Raw genomic sequence first — 13,478 nt, 5'->3', positions numbered from 1 at the left:
TTTACTTCGGCTAGCAAAAACTAGATTAACAACTGTTACCCAGAGTGCTCTTCTGCTGCTCCCAGAGTGTGGAATGGCCTGCTGGAGGAGACTCGTCAACTTAACAGCCTACTAGCGTTCAAGAAAGCTATAATGACTGATCTCTTCGGGCAGGCCTATCCAGTGGAATTTTTACAACATTTAAAAACTGTTTTTAGGATGTTTTTAACAATGAATATTATGTTTTATTTCAGTTTTATGTGTTTTATCGTTTATTGTTGTTTCCCGCCTCGATCTAAATCGAGAGGCGAGATGATCATAATCTCATAATCATAATCATAATCATAATCATAATCATCATAATAATAATAATCCCAAGAACAGATCTCTACAGGGCAGGCTGGGAGCTCCAGTGTCAGTGGGGCAGTGAATCTGCTCCAGGGTTCCGTGACTTCACTTCCACAAGGTGTAGTGATGGCCACCAATTTGGATGGCTTTAAAAAGGGGTTGGATAACTTCCTGGAGGCGAAGGCTATCAATGGCTACTAGAAAGAAAGGCAAATGCTATTTTGGGCTGCATTAATAGTATAGCTTCCAAATCACGTGAGGTACTGGTTCCTCTCTATTCGGCCCTGGTTAGGCCTCATCTAGAGTATTGCGTCCAGTTCTGGGCTCCACAATTCAAGAAGGATGCAGACAAGCTGGAGCGTGTTCAGAGGAGGACAACCAGGATGATCAGGAGTCTGGAAACAAAGCCCTATGAAGAGAGACTGAAAAAACTGGGCATGTTTAGCCTGGAGAAGAGAAGATTGAGGGGAGACATGATAGCACTCTTCCAATACTTAAAAGGTTGTCACACAGAGGAGGGCCAGGATCTCTTCTCGATCCTCCCAGAGTGCAGAACACGGAATAACAGGCTCAAGTTAAAGGAAGCCAGATTCCAGCTGGACCTCAGGAAAAACTTCCTGATTGTTAGAGCAGGACGACAATGGAATCACTTGCCTGGTGAGGTTGTGGCCTCTCCCACACTAGAGGCTTTCAAGAGGCAGCTGGACAACCATCTGTCAGAGATGCTTTAGGGTGGATTCCTGCCTTGAGCAGGGGGTTGGACTCGATGGCCTTGTAGGCCCCTTCCAACTCTGCTATTCTATGATTCTATGATTCTATGATTCTAGTCCTGTCGGCTATGTGCTACCTCCAGTAGCAGAGGCAGTAAACCTATATACATCAGTTGCTGGGGAACATGGGGTTGAGGGTGCTGTTGCACTCACGTCCTCCTTGTAGGTTTCTTGTGGGCAGCCGGTTGGCCACTGTGTGAGCAGAATGCTGTACTCGATGGACCTTTGGTCTGATCCAGCACGGCTCTTCTTATCTTCTTATGTCCAAGTCACATTCTGACTGGATGGCTATTCGCAACTCTTTTGCAATATTTGCAGTTTCTCTCTCTATAAAAACTTGACTGCCTTTTACTGGATTCATCTGTGTCATAGACAATGGCTTAGGAGACAATTTCCTTTTTCCTCTTCCTTATTGGTTCTTGGCTGGATAAACTAAAGATTATACTTCAGATTCCTCTAATGCCTTACGTTGCTAAACAAAGCAAAACAAAATCTTATGCTTATTGCTAAAACATTGTAATATGTGAAAGCTGCGATCCTATGCAAACTCACCTGGGATTAAGCCCCCTTGAACTCCATGGGACTTACTTCCCCGTAGACGTGGCCTTGTATTTCATTGTCAGCTTGCAATACTAAATGTATTTCTCAGGAGCAAGCCCCATTGTACACAGCGTGATTTACTTCTGAGTAAAGATGCACAGGATGGCACTGCCAGGCTGCAACCCCTATGCAAACTCACCCAAGAATGAGCCCCACTGAACTCTTGAGTAGACAAGCAGAGGATTGTATTGTAAGTCTAATGCATTAAATCAGGAGGGGGGAAATATTGTTTTTGCTTGAGTGAAATCATCAAGTCCGAGCTATTTCTTCTTGCATCTGTTCATTCAAGACACAGGGATCCCAAACTGGATCACCACCCTGTCCATGTCTAACTCATGAGTAGACCCAAGTAAATTTTTCCAGCACACCTGTGACAACAGGATGGATTTCAGGACATGCAAATCTCTTTCTCCCCCACTCTTCTTTTCCTGTTTTTCTCCTGATGTCACCAACAAGGATGCTGATGAGTCACAGGAGCCTTTTGGAGTGGAAGTTGCAGAGGTCATCCAGGCAAAAGTGACGCAAGTGGGGGGAACTCTCTGCACTTCGAGTCAAACTAGCTGTATCATCTACCAGTTAGGATTCCCCTGGGCTGCCTTGCAGGATAATAATGCCTGAAATCAGTGGAGGTTGGTATCCCCAATGATAGCGGGGTGGTGAATCCACTCTGGGTCTCAGTCGGAACCAGCCAGAAGAAGCTATCTAAGGTGCTCCCATACTATCTCTGGCCATTCCTGGGGCGGTGTTCTAGTGCCACAGAATTCAGGTTTCATCTTCCAGAGAGCTGCCCTGGTGGGTCCTTGCTTCCAGATCCCCTGCTGCCTCATTTACCAATAGATCCCCATCTACTTTGTGCCCTCCTGTCTACTAGAAGGTCATCAGTGAAGAGCATTTATTTATTATTATATATTTATACTGCTCTACAACCTAGGCTCCCTGGGCAGTTTATAACTAAAACCATGATATGACAATCCAATTTAAAACTTTAAAATCACCTAAAACCAGCATAAGTTACAGTCCAGGGAAGGCTTGCCTAAACAGATAAGTTTTTTAGGAGGCATTTAAAAGATATTACATTTTCTGCCTCCCGAACCGTACGAGGGAGGATTTTCCAGAGGGTGGGTGCCACTACAGAGAAGGCCCGCTGTCAAGGTTCTTCATGACGACATTCTCATCATCTCAGAATGATAAGCGGGGCCGCCTCTGAAGACTGTAAATGTCACCAGGGCGTATATAAGTGTAGGTAGTCTACTAGGTGTCCTGGGCCCAAGTTGTTTAGGGCTTTGTAAGATAGCATGACCTTGTACATGGCTCTGTACCTAACAGGCAGCCAATGCAACTCTTTTAACATTGGTTTTGCCCCCGTCTATACGACAATGGGATTGCTCCTCCTCTGGTTGTCACACAGAGGAGGGCTAGGATCTCTTCTCGATCCTCCCAGAGTGCAGGACACGGAATAACGGGCTCAAGTTAAAGGAAGCCAGATTCCGGCTGGACATCAGGAAAAACTTCCTAACTGTTAGAGCAGTGCGACGGTGGAATCAGTTACCTAGGGAGGTTGTGGGCTCTCCCACACTAGAGGCCTTCAAGAGGCAGCTGGAGAACCATCTGTCAGGGATGCTTTAGGGTGGATTCCTGCATTGAGCAGGGGGTTGGACTCGATGGCCTTGTAGGCCCCTTCCAACTCTGCTATTCGATGATTCTATGATTCTAAATATAAACCTGAATTTTGGTTGATTCAAATCTAGGTAAAGAGCACCATACTGCAGCAGCAACAGTGATTTAATTCCTGAATTTTTTTAATATAGTGCAGTTATAAATGCGCACATGTGCATATACACATATTCGATGCTATGGAATAGAGATGATGGAAACTATAAATTTTATATGTGGAGCTCTGCAGTGTTATATAACAGAGAAACCAGGAGGAGGGGGGAAAGGAACGAGGCAGCAGAGGAGGAAGCCTGTTCCCCCCTCTCTGTTTTAATAAGTTTTCTCTGCAGCGCTCCGCAGAATCAGACTTCAAACTAAAAACGGCACGAATGAACGAGGCAGCCGATTGGTGGGAAATGGGCCAATCACGTTGTCCTACCTTCAAAGCTCCAACCACATGTCAAAATGCGATTTAACTCCCCCAAAGACACGTAACCATAACACAGTGCAAACTCAGATGTGATCTAAAAGTCGCAGTAAATTGCGAATGCGAATTTGCGCATTATCGTGTTAAACACCCAGCGCTTCTGCGAATGGACAGCTGCGTCATGTGTCCTGCAACGCAAATATGCACATTTAGGTCAGGATATAGACGCCTATGTGGGCAGAGCTAGGCGTCCCAATGAGCACCCAACTGCTGCGTTCTGCACAAGCTGCAGCTTCCGAACCACATTAATGGGTAGCCCCACATAGAGCACATTACAGTAGTCTAACCAGGATGTTGTCCACGGCTCAGGCTTTCCCTGCATGCCTTTGTTTCCTACCACTTCTCTACAGGTCATTCAGCCACAAGCCCTGCACAAGCAAGCGTTAAGGCAGTCTAGCATTCCTGCCCGTGGATGGCAGTGATGTTGCATACTTCAAGACAACATGGCCCCTGAAATATTTATGAAACATAACTCCTCACTGTAAACCTTTGAACCCTTTTGGCACAGGCCTATGTTTTGGTCTTCATTGCAGATTAATCATCTTATGGTTGCAGAATCTTGCAACTGAGTTAATCGGTAACTCTGATCCTTATCAGCTGCTCTTGGCCATTTATTTCTATCTTGCAAAGCCCGGCTGTTTTCCTTTATCTTTTTTTTTTTTTTAATAAGTAACCACCACTAGAAGAGAATAAATACACCTGCTCTCACAGAGCACAAACAATTCTCCATTTTCAGACACTGAAACAGTTCTGCAGGGCAAGAGCCTGTTTCCTGCAAGGTCAGAGGCCCAAATGCCCAAACTTGAGCAGTCTTTGATTTCCAGTCATGTGATTCCGTAGGTGCTTTAAGCAGGGCCAGACTATTTTGCACCCTAGGCAAGGTGAGCTACTTTCACACACACACACACACCCCAAAAAATGCCAACTTTGATTTTTAAGAACATATGTTTCCTGGAAAAAATAAGAAGCACAAAACTTGAAACTGCTAAATTTATTTTAAAGTGCAAGAAATACATCGTGCCAATTATAGCAAACAAATTGGAAAGGAACGTCTATGGGTCTAAAAATGCATTATTTAATAGGAATATCACCTCCAAATGATCCCACCCCCAACTCACACATGCGTGCACACACACACTCAGCATCACTCACTCCAAACAAACACACACATGAACACATGCATTCACTCAAAGACCCCATGCACCCCATTCACCCATACATTCTCTCTCTCTCTCTCTCTCTCTCTCCCAGGTGCGTTCTGGAAGTCTGAACGTGGAGCCGCCCCACCCCCCACCCCAGCATCCCTGGCTTTGCTTTGGCTGGGTGGGTGCTGGGCGCCATCTCGCCCACCCAGGCCCAGCTGAATCCTCGGGCCGGGCCGGCTCACAGCCAACGCGCTGAGTGCTGCGCTGTGCCCAGAGCCTGTCTTAGCTTGGCGCTCTAGGCGGTCGCCTGAGAGGCCTCTATGGTAGCACCGGCCCTGGCTTTAAGCTGAAAAATGAGATTTTTAGTGGATGGTAAAACAAGCACTTACACGTCACATAAGTAAGAAGATATGCGTCACCCAAAACAGAACAGATTTGCATGAAATGTGCATATATTAATTTATATCGAGAGAGGCACATTTGGAAATATTACTATAATTTAAATAGAAATACAATACGCACTGACATAATAGAGTAAGTGACCTGCGTGTCTTGTTCAGTTTGCTACCCAGATGCTAACTGTGCATGGGCAACTTCAATTTCTTTACTCTTCTTCTGATGGTTCTTCATCTTCAAAACAGATTTAGACTGGACTGGGCGCCCCTTAAAATAGATGTCTTCAAATAGACGACTGCCCTTTGTAAAGTATGACACACAGATTGGGTTCAGACAACACGATAAACAATGGTGGTTTAAATAGGCGACGGTTGGTTATCTTAACCACCATGGGTTATCGTGTTGTGTGGAGGGAGTTTTTTAACCAACGGTTGGTTATTTGGCCGAAATAACCAACACAAATAACCAACACTGTGCAGAGTTGGCTATTTGAACCACCATTGGTTATTGTCTTGTGTGGAGGCCAACCGTGATGATGGTTATTTCCTCATCACGGTTGGTTATTTCATCAGTCATAGAGTTGCAAGTCATACCAGAGGCCTCTGCTCTAGTTCTAGCTGGCAGGATAGATTTTCAACAGCAATAGCTGATGGGGTGCTAGCTGGAGGACTATGTGGGGAGAGAGGGCACTGGCTCCGTCCATTTTCTTCTGCTGCCCCTTACGCCTGGAACGCTCTTCCAGAACATTTGAGAACTACAAGTTCAATCGCAGCTTTTAAAGCTCAACTAAAAACTTTTCTTTTTCCTAAAGCTTTTAAAACTTGATGCTGTGCGGACTTTATACTGTTAGTTTTACCCTACCCTGTGCCTGCTTACCCTACCCTGTGCCTGTTTGCATTCTCTTCCCCTCCTTATTGTTTTACTATGATTTTATTAGATTGTAAGCCTATGCGGCAGAGTCTTGCTATTTACTGTTTTACTCTGTACAGCACCATGTACATTGATGGTGCTATATAAATAAATAATAATAATAATAATAATAATAATAGTCAACTCAACGCTGATCCTAATCCACACCATGGTTGGTTATTATCGTTTTGTGTGGGGTGTGCCCCCTAGATAAACAACTGTTGAGTTGATTATTACCCCACTGTTGACTACTGTGTTGCCTGAACTCAGCCACAGCCACCTTACTGACATGGTAAACCTATGTTGGGACTGTACCACTTTCAGACTGCAGGCAGGGACTTGTGTGATTGAATGCTTCTTCCTTACAATAAAAATCCACACAAAGAGGGGGAAAACCAGCTTGACAGTTGTACAGTGAATTTTTATTTTGTTTTATGGAGGAACAGTCAGTCATATGCACCCATGCCTGCAGTCTGTATTGGTACAGCCAAGACTTAGGTTTACAATTTCAGTGAGAACTAGATCTTACCCTCTTTTGTATCTGGTCACTCTAGTATAGCTCCTGCAGCTTGAACTGTTGTGATGAAGAGGGAATTTCACCAGGTGCTGCATGCCTTCAAATGACACACCTGCTGAAATTCCCTTTTCTATACAACTGTTAAAGAAAGATACAGGAGCCCAGTCCTCCTTTCCATAGGGTCACCCTATCTGATGCCTTCTTTGCCTGACTCCAATGCATGTTGGAGCAGGCCAACGCTTATTGTGCCACTGGATTTACTATAAGGACTTATCTGAGTCCTCTAATTCCTGAGCTGATCAACTGGCGTAGTTTCAGTTCCTTCACTACTCTACCATCTCTTTCCCCTACCAGCATCCCATCCCTGCCTTAGAAGCCTTCCATTTGCTTTCTATGGAGCATGGACTTCTCCTGTGTGCTCATGGACATCTGGACAAATGTAAGCCAGAGCCTAATTGCATATCCCCAATGCAGAGGTGGGACCTGCAACAAAGTCCTGTTCAGAATTCTTCATCACTTCATTCCAGCGATTCTCTCTGCCACTACGGTTTTCCATTATTTCTTCCCCAACAGTCAGTTAAGGTGCAATCCTATACATGTTTAGGCAGAAAAAAGTCCTAGGACTTTTTTCTGTCTAGACATGCATAGGATTGTGCCCTTAGAGTTCCATAGCCAGAAGTTCCCAAAAGCTTAACCTCCTTAAGGCTTTTTCTTTCAGATATTTTGTACTTCTGCAAACTTCAGAGTTTCTCCTGACTCAGGGCTCATCTACACCAAGCAGGATATTCCACTATGAAAGTGGTGTGAAAGCGGTATACAAAAGACAGGAGACACACTACTGCTTTATAGTGATATTGAAGTGCACTGCAGGATCTACACTATTGCTTTATAGCGGTAATGAAGTGCACTGATAACTGTTGGGGGCCATGTCACATCTACACCAAGCAGGATATAATACTGTGAAAGTGGTATGAAAGCAGTATATGGTATGTGTCATGGGTCCCAACAGTTGTCAGTGCACTTCATTACCACTATAAAGCAGTAGTGTGGCTCCTGCCTTTTATATACTGCTTTCATACCACTTTCATAGTGGAATATCCTGCCTGGTGTAGCTGAGCCCTCAGCTGATATCTCCCTCTTGTTCATGGATGGTTGGTGCTACATAGACATCAGCAGATGGAAACCGGTATCGGGTGTACAAGCATTTTGTCCCCGAGGGCTGCATTGGGTGCCTGCTGAGCTGGTAGGAGCCACATGTGTGTGCACACATTCACACACCCATCACTCACACTCACTTGAGCAGCAACAGATCTTGGACTTGCTGCAACCTGTTCCACCCCAACCCAACGACCCCCCTAAAAAAACCAACACCCTAGAAATGGGCTCTATGGTTCCTGACATAGATGCTTCATTCCTAGAGTGTCCCCAGAGCCACCTAGGAAGCTGGCAGAAAACTTCAAGGACTGATTCCTAAGATATTCCAGGGATACTCTTGGAATTAGACGTCTATGGTTGCTGAGTATTTTGGTTTTTTCCTCTCCCTTTTTTTTTGGCTGTGGCAGATATTGGAGATCTGGAGACTACATGCAGAAGGTCAGCTGAACTTTTGCACCCTTGCCTTATATGATTTCACCCGTTGAACCTCCATGCCAAAGAAATGAGGATAGAAACAGGGCATAAGTTTAAAGGATAGACAGGGGTTTGGATTCAGATTTAGGCACATTTTGAGTAGACCCATTGAAATCAATGGGGCGGAAGTTAGCCATGACTTACCTGTCCCATTGGATTCAATGGGTTTACTCAAAGTTCTGCAGAAGTAGTTCAGGAATGGAGAAAGGTGACTAAAGGGATTATTCAATTTATTTCCCTGGAATTTTTCAGTAGCTGTTTGGCAAAAGCTCTTGAATTCTGCTCAAATAAATAATACAAAAGAATGGATTTGTCTCCAAAATACAGTGTTGTTGTTGTTTTACTTTGTGAATATGAATAAAATGCAACCTTGCACAAGAAACAAATAGTTTTACCTCAAATGATAGTTCCTGAAAATATGGTTCACTGATTCTAATGGTAGCCTGGATTTTTCCCCTTCTCCCTTTAAACGAATGTAACTTTAAAACCTGTGTTACTAGCTCCTGATGATTTTCATTTGGGTGGGGGGGGGGCAGGGTTTCCAAATGAACTTCACACAACACCCTCATCAGAAATGACAGAAGCAAAACAGAAAACGTAACAGGAAGTATCTCACAAGGTACTTCCTGTTTCAGGATTCACATCTCATATCACTATTTTGACACACTGGAAGCCATTTCCTTTCATGCCAATCCTGTTAGACCATGTGGACTAGCAACAACTGGACAAGGTATTGCTTTCCCAAAAATATGCTTGGTGGTTAACTGGCAGCAACCCAATTTAGAAGGCTGATCACCCACTGATTTATTGATGTTGACTGTGGGAGGGCCATTTCAGGTGAGGAGAGGGCACACACCTTGTGCACACCTATGCCGGTCACCATCCTCCCAGAACATCCCCTGGATCCACCACAGAGTGAGGCAGAAGAGCAGGGATGACCTCACTCTCCCTCGCCTCCTATCTAGCAGGTCGTTCTTTCAACGTGTTGGCTAATGGCAGCTCGTCTTCTTCTTTTCCCCTTTCAGTAGGGGTTCCACAAGGCTCGGTGCTTGGTCCGTTGTTGTTTTCTTTATACATGTTGTCCTTGGGTAATCTCATGCAATCTCATGGTCTCCAATATCATCTGTATGCCAATGATACACAGTTATATCTTTCATCTCCAGAACTTTCTCCTGATGTTCATGATCGTATCTCGGCATGTCTTTCAGATATCTCAGCTTGGTTGCTTCATCGTTGTTTGAAACTTAATATGGCAAAGACTGAATTGCTTGTTTTTCCTCCTAAACCTTCTCTTCATCTCTCATTCTCTCTTACTTTCAATGATGTAACACTTACTCCAGTCAAGGAAGCTCGTAGTCTTGGCTTTATATTGGACTCCTCGCTCTCCTTTATTCCTCATATTGAAGCAGTAACTAAATCCTGTTGTCTTTTCCTACATAATATTGCCAGGATTCAATCATTTTTGTCTGTCTCTTCTGCCAAGACTCTTGTTCATGCATTGGTTATTTCTCGGTTGGACTACTGCAACCTTCTTCTCACTGGCCTTCCTTCTTCTCACATCAGTTTGTTGGTTTCTGTTCACCACTCTGCTGCTAAGATCATCTTCTTGGCTCACCGCTCTGACCATGTTACTCCACTTCTGAAATCTCTTCATTGGCTTCCAATTCACCTCAGAATCCAATACAAACTTCTCCTGTTAACCTACAAAGCTTTTCACAGTCTAGCTCCTTCCTATCTTTCCTCCCTCATCTCACACTATTGCCTTGCTCGTGCTCTTCGCTCCTCTGATGCCATGTTTCTCACCTGCCCAAGGGTCTCTCCTTCACTTGCTCGGCTTCGTCCATTTTCTTCGGCTGCCCCTTACGCCTGGAACGCTCTTCCAGAACATTTGTGAACTACAAGTTCAATCGCAGTTTTTAAAGCTCAGCTAAAAACTTTTCTTTTTTCTAAAGCTTTTAAAACTTGATTTTAATCTGACTTTTATACTGCTAGTTTTACTCTACCCTATGCCTGTTTGGTGCATTCTCTTCCCCTTCTTATTGTTTTATTATGATTTTATTAGAATGTAAGCCTATGTGGCAGGGTTTTGCTATTTTATTGTTTTACTCTGTACAGCACCATGTACACTGATGGTGCTATATAAATAATAATAATAATAATAATAATAATAATAATAATAATAATAATAATAATAAAAAAAAAGCCAGGGTAAATCCCTGACATTTTAACTAGGGCCGTGCACAGACCCCCCCCCCCCAACCGCTTCATGGCCCGATCTGGAACTTTCGGATCGGACCTGAACCACTTTGGATCAAGATTTTGCCCCCTTCCCTTCTTACTTGCCTCCACAGCAGATGGCGGAGGCAGGTAAATGGGGAAGGGGGGACAAAATGGGGGCTGAATAAGCCCCCCTCCCCCCTGCCCCTTTACCTGGCTCTGCCGCCATCTCTGCATGGACTGTGGTGGCAGAGCCAGGTAAGCCCCCTTCCCCCACACTTACCTGCCTCTGTTGCGGTCCAGTGCAGGCTTCAACTGAGGCCTGGGCCTCAATTGAAGCCTGCGACGGACCGTGACAGACCCAGGTAAGCCCCTCCCCCTGACCCCTTACCTGGCTCCACTGCCATCGCCACACAGACTGAGGTGCAGCAGCAGAGCCAGGTGAGCCCCCCCTCCCCCCTTACCTGCATTCGGAGATCCAGATGGAGGCAAACCGCTTTGCCTCGATCCGCAACTCCCCCGACCCGATTCGAATCCGCCTTTGGCAAAGGCGGATCGGGTCGCTCCACTCCAGATTCATGATCTGAAACGGAGCAGAGCACAGCCCTAATTTTAACGACACAGCTTCATGGAAAAGCCCTGCTGTGGCTGCAAATCTGTGGCTGCGTCATATAACAGCATCATGTCATTTGTTTTTAGCTGTGTATATTTATTGTTTTATATTGTTTTATCATTTTATCTGTACGCTGCCCTGAGATCCCAGTGATATAGAGCGGGATACAAATGTTTTAATAAAATAAAATAAAATAAAATAAATATAGGCAGCCCCTGGATTCCAGCTGTAACCATTGAAAACAGCAGAACTCAGCCCTTGATGAAAAGAAGAAGAGGCAGAGAGAAGTATGGACTGCGATAGCAAGATCTCTGACTTAAGAAAGAGAAACACTGTGGAATCTGTCCACAGCAGATAAAGAAGCAGGAGGAGCAAAAATATGGAGGAAAGATAAGAGATTCGGTCCTTGAAGGATTTAACTTAATCTGAGAGCCTTGTGGAAGTAGCAAGAAGCCAAGACGAGAGATTAGCAAGAGAAGAAAATCTAGAGAAGCACAAGAGAATACCGACAGCATAAATAACAAAAGGACGGAATAAGAGAAACTACAAAGATGTGGGGGGCGGTCTTTCAGGCTAAAGGCCAGATTCAGTTTTGGAGAAACTCTTGAGGGGGAGGGGGAAGGATTCCAGTAATGGGTAGGGCCAAGGCAAGAGGAATGGAGCCAAAAATACAAAACATACCATGAAGCTTAATGCTTTTACTGCCAGTAACTAAAGCCTTAGGGGAGGCATTTCAACCTTTTAGAAGGGTGGAAAAATGCATGAAAGTTGGGAAACCACCAAATGACCAGTGGTTGGAGGGAAAGGGGTGAGATTGGAGGGGGAGGGGGAGAGGTGTAGCCCTCTGGGGAACCCTGGAGAACGGGCTTGAGACCCCAGGAGGAGCTGAGGTTCCCACCCCTGAGATAAAGGATGAAGATAAAGAACAAAAAGCAAGGGACCCAGTATAGAGCTCTAAGGAAACAAAGAAGAAGAAGAAGAAGAAGAAGAAGAAGAAGAAGAAGAAGAAGAAGAAGAAGAAGAAGAAGAAGAAGAAGAAGAAGAAGAAGAAGAAGAAGAAGAAGAAGAAGAAGAAGAAGAAGAAGAAGAAGAAGAAGAAGAAGAAGAAGAAGAAGAAGAAGAAGAAGAAGAAGAAGAAGAAGAAGAAGAAGAAGAAGAAGAAGAAGAAGAAGAAGAAGAAGAAGAAGAAGAAGAAGAAGAAGAAGAAGAAGAAGAAGAAGAAGAAGAAGAAGAAGAAGAAGAAGAAGAAGAAGAAGAAGAAGAAGAAGAAGTAGTAGTAGTAGTAGTAGTTCCGGATGGGCTTCGCAGCTTACTACATAAAATGCAAAAAAAACCCACAGAGTATATTGACCTCACCAACTGGTTCACAAAAGGAGCCGCAGCTATACATTTAGAGTGGAACCCTCCAAGGTTTATCTAAAGAAGAAATAGTTAAACTTGTAATTATAATTATAAACTATCAAAAAACCTAAGTTGATTATACAAAATATACTAAAGACTCTCAAGGCTTACCACCATATCATTTTCACGTATTCAAGCCATCAGATAATGCTCTCAATTTCTTGAAGAGATTTCAAAAAGCTCCCAGTTCTTATAGAGTGTAGTTAAAGTAGCTATAATTGGCTAATAAATCACCTCTAAGGGAGGAAAGCTGTGAGATCTAGACTGGCGTTAAGTCCGAAAGGTTGAATACAATTAAGTCGATGAATCCACTCAGCCTCCCTTTGAAGAAGCTCTTTGTTCAAATCACGATAATTATACTGCAGGGGAAAGATCCTGTCAATAACAAAAAACTGACAATCGTAATATTGATGATGATGCTCAATGGAATGTTGGACTAATGGTGCCTCCGTTATCCCATTTCTAAGTTTAGAATGATGTTCAATGATTCGTGCTCGTACACTCCGCATAGTTTTGCCCACATAAATCAAACAACAAGGACAGATAATGATATAAACCACCTTCTCCGTAGAACAATTAGAAAAATATCTTAAATCAAAGGTTCGATTATCTGTGGGATGTTGAAAGTTCTTGATTTGTAATGCCAGGTCGCATACTGAACCCCCACACTTACAATGTCCTTTAATATTATGTGTGGGGTTTCTTGGAGGATCTATATCTGAACGTATAAGATAATCTTTAAGATTCTTAGTCCTTTTCCAACCAATCTGTGGTGGTACCGTGCATCCTGGAATATGGTTAATAATATGCCAAT

The sequence above is a fragment of the Elgaria multicarinata genome, chromosome 7 (assembly GCF_023053635.1).
Source record: "Elgaria multicarinata webbii isolate HBS135686 ecotype San Diego chromosome 7, rElgMul1.1.pri, whole genome shotgun sequence".
Classification (NCBI taxonomy): Eukaryota; Metazoa; Chordata; class Lepidosauria; order Squamata; family Anguidae; genus Elgaria; species Elgaria multicarinata.
This window is presented reverse-complemented; position numbering follows the sequence as displayed.